Source organism: Amphimedon queenslandica, unplaced genomic scaffold, assembly GCF_000090795.2.
Source record: "Amphimedon queenslandica unplaced genomic scaffold, v1.1 AMPQUscaffold_12959, whole genome shotgun sequence".
NCBI classification, from domain to species: domain Eukaryota; kingdom Metazoa; phylum Porifera; class Demospongiae; order Haplosclerida; family Niphatidae; genus Amphimedon; species Amphimedon queenslandica.
Window position 1 is genome coordinate 46,957 of NW_003546805.1, and position 4,181 is coordinate 51,137.

The following is a 4,181-nucleotide window of genomic DNA, read 5'->3' on the forward strand; positions in this document are numbered from 1 at the left end:
GTTCCATGTTACTACGACTTTCTGGTCAAAAGTTATGGATCATAAAGGGTGGAACTTACCATCACATGAGTCTTTTAGCTAACTGAAGGTTTTCTCTGAAGCAAGGAACAGGAACTACTTACTACTCATAAGGTAGCCTTATGTAACCCCTATTCAAGTAGACTGTTGCTGTACTGTCACGTTTTTGTCTGTTACCATACCAGAGCAAACAGCGGTATAGTGGTATGTGGCCACCTGGAGCTAAAGGTATTTTATGGACATGTACTTAAGAGAGGGGCTTTTGCCTTTCTTTTCTTTAATTCAGAGTTCAAGAGTGACATTAAGAGGTTAAATGGGTAAATGGGATAGTTTAATAGATTTGACAGCTATATTACATGTATATATAATTCTTCAGTGAGGTTTACTTATTTGAAAGTAAAGAAATCTGGGCTGTTATATTACAAAGGTGACTCTATTTCCTTTATGTGTTCAATTATGCCATGGAAACTATTTTATTCAAGGTTTTCCTCTCTTCTTTCCTCTATTCGTCCCACTCTCCTCCCTATATTCCTCCCACCCTTTATACGTTCTAGTACTTTTGGCATGTCTGATGTCTCACAGCTCTCATTTGTATGCTCCCTCCACTCTACTAGATTAATAGAAGTAAGCATTACTCTTCTGTCCTTGGCTCTTTTATCTTTCTCTACAAAATAGCATAGCATCGATCACAAAAACACTTGGGATGGACTTCGAGTCTTCGTCACTATTCTACTAGATACCTATTGCAAATTCTTCTTGCAATGGTTCTTTGAACTTTATGAAACAGCAGGACACTCTGTACTGGCCTATTATTTCTACCACAAAGGCGACAGAGCTTCTCCGACAATCATTCATGTGTCATTTTGAGTGCTATATACATATATTTTGTTAGCAAAAAAGTGGCATGCTAAATTATATTTTGTTACAATGTACTACCTTTGATCTTTAGTTTTGGATAATAGTTACAATTGAAAAAACTTTCCTAAAGCCAGGAAGTCTACTCAAAGCCATCAGCTGAAATAAGTTTATTTTAGGCAGCTGCTTTAGCTCAATGCGCAGTTATTCACAGTACATATTACATGTATGTATGCGCACATGAACTAGTGGTGTCCTAGGAGACCTTATCTAGGTCTATGGAATGTAGTACTGTCATAGCAGCTACTGAGTACTTTGGAGTAATGTCCTTAGCAATACTCTTCTCTTTTGTGATGATTAATGGTCACACCTCACTGACCAATGTTGTGATGTCACGAAAAAAAATTGTCCCCCGTGAAAATTTATCCTAGGATAGAAATATCACGTGATATTTTATGTCCGCGTCAGCAGTTTTTGTCCTACCAAAAGAAAAGTGTAAAGGAACTGTAAATCTTTGTATTCGACTTTGTTCCTTAATTATTTATCTATGGAATACAAGTACAAAGCATGTGGGACCCTTTATTATATGTTCAAAGTACATAGAAGAAGATTTCAGATCGAAGAAGGATGACAGACTGTGTCAAGAACCGAGTAAAGAACCCAGGAAAGAAGAGGATGATCTTGTGGAGAAGGCAGCTGTATATTTAGCTGATAGAAAGTGTCCAGAAGGTTGTAGAGCTAACAGAAAGAGGCAGATAAGGAAAAGAGCTGAAAAGTTTGTTTTCAGTGCAAAATGGGGAACCGCCGTATTACCAAACCAAGATGAATGGTCAACTATATCGTGATAGTGTAGGTGTTTTGTGTATTTAAATAGTTTAGTTAGTTATGTGTATATATGTATGTACGTAGTATGATATCTGTGCTTTTGTAGACAAACTCAGTATGTATATGCATCTGTATTCATGATTTGAATAATTAAATCAAAGCAACAAACTGATATATGATAGCTTGCCCAGCAATGGTATTGATAAACGTACCAGGGAGCAGATAGCAGCAATACTGAAATGCACTGAGTACAGGGAATTAAAGTGACTGTTCCTAGTATGCAAATTAAGGCAAAATAGACAATAAGATTGTGGTTTATGTGCCCTTGCTTTAGCAATGTCAATTTGTGCTGGTTAAGACCCAACTTCTTGCAGCTATATTTCACATAAGCTTCGTTTCCATCTTTTATAATGCTTAGAAAAGAATGTGATGTCTTTGTTTTCTACTTGTTTAAGAGCTAGATGCCCTGGACTATCTAAAGAATACAGGTTACCTATATACTGCCTGTGCAGACAACTTATAGTAATGAAGGAAGAATGGTAAAATGTTCTTAATGTAAGGAGTGGTATCACGTAGAGTGTGAACAAATACCAGAAGATGTTTGGACTGACAAGGACTACGTTTGGTCATGTAATTGTTGTAAAAGTTGCATGAAGACAATTATTATGCGATAATGAAATGTATTATTATTATTATTATTAATACTGAGTGCTAAATAAATTTTCCTTATCAAAATAGTCTATATATGCATAATATTATGATCCTAGGATAAAATATTTCAGATATTATTTTGTCCTAGGACAAAAAAATTAGTCCTATGGTAGGACAATAAAAGCTTGCCTAGGACAACATATTTCTGAAAAATTTTGTCCTAGGACAAAATATTTCTGAAAGATTTTGTCCTAGGATAAAATATTTTGTCTCATGGGACAAAATTTGGGTGGGACAGATTTTTCTGTGACAGTACCTACCGCAACTATTCTATTTATAAACTAAATGTCCAGTTGAAACATAGATATACTACACAGACCGGGATTGGAAACTATTGCTCTAGATTGTATTGCTCATAGATTGTATTACTAAGTAACAGGGATAGGAAACAGATCACGTGATCTCATTCAAATTAATGAAAGCAGGTGCGGACGAACCTTGTAAGACTCTGCATGGACTCTGCCCCTTCCCCGGCTCGTTGAGACTAGAGCAATATGACTGAGGGGACTGCTGGATTAAGTGTAGCTTGAAGCCAGATCCAGGGCAGTTATGTAGCTTATATTGTTGCTGAAGGTTTACTTACTTATCAGAAACTGTTAAAGCTGTAATACAGCACTTTATTTTGAAGAAAAATGAGAAAAAGCATGCTTTTTTACCTTGCGTAATAGGTGTGAAATCTATTCAACCTATAACTTGCTAAGGGTAACTAAAACTGAGAGTGTCAATATAAAAAACATGCATCAAGTAAAGCTACGTGCCACTAAGACACTTTTATTATCACTAGTGCTTCATACAGATCATAAGATCCCAAAATGTCTGTTTTTAGAGGCGTATCTGTTCAACCTATATCACAAAAAGTAGGTAAAATTAGGATAAAGGACAAAAACTGTAACAAAGATCAGGATTTTTCACATGCCTTTAGCCTATTATATAAGCCATAGACGGCACTTTGGAAAAATAATAGCTGTATCATAATTTGTGCCATCACAAAGGCAATTTCAATGATAACATGGGCCGCGAGAGGTGGCGAAGATTCTGTCAACAAAACTATGTTTAATCGTCACAAAGAACAGTCATGAACTCCTAAGACCTATCTGTTCATCATCGATAGTAAATAAAATTCAAATTAATACAGTTGGAGACTTGGAGAAGAGCTTGTGTAGTCCTTCCATTGCTTTTCCACCATTGCAGAGTCTGTCCGTGTGACGTCATCAGTTTCCTATCCCTGTTACTTAGTACAGTGCTTTGCAGGTTGCTTGACCCTGCAAACTCGTTAATCACGTGACTCTCACCATACTAGTAATACATGTCACGTGAGCAGAAACTGGGTCAAGCAACCTGCAAAGCACTGTAATACAATCTATGCTATGGTATTTATTTTACCGAGGGACGCAGTCCCGAGGTAAAATAAACCCATAGCAACCGAGACCGAGGTGTATAACAGACTTCTACCATGCTATTATCTATGGCTAAAGACACTTTCCTTCACTAGCAATGGTTTATAAGAGCAAAGGGACTCTTCTCTTCACTGTCTTCAGACTCTTCTCATAAAAACAAGCAGCGATATCTTCTCCACTTGCGCTCCATGTGTGTAAAAAGTAAAAACACGCCCAAAACACGCCTCTTTCAAAACAAGCACATGGCTAAATTTAACATGGAGTCTCTACCTTGGTCTCTATCTCATTTCTATGCATTTCTTGTAGCTAGGATACACAAAAAGTATAAAAATCCTTACCATTAGCAACCAATTCATTTTAAGTCACGCACTAGAA

At 36.7% G+C, this 4,181-nt stretch overlaps 1 long non-coding RNA gene across 2 annotated transcripts; it reads left to right on the plus strand.

The window, feature by feature from the left end:
- Positions 1-95: 95 nt before the first annotated feature.
- On the plus strand, positions 96-966 carry LOC109586047 (uncharacterized). 2 transcript variants are annotated; one of them, XR_002186786.1, is made up of 3 exons: positions 96-445; positions 501-642; positions 694-966. It is a non-coding gene; the product is annotated as an uncharacterized LOC109586047 (long non-coding RNA). The 2 variants fall into 2 exon arrangements; XR_002186787.1 differs by having other exon boundaries at positions 101-445; positions 573-642.
- The last annotated feature ends 3,215 nt before the right edge of the window (positions 967-4,181 follow it).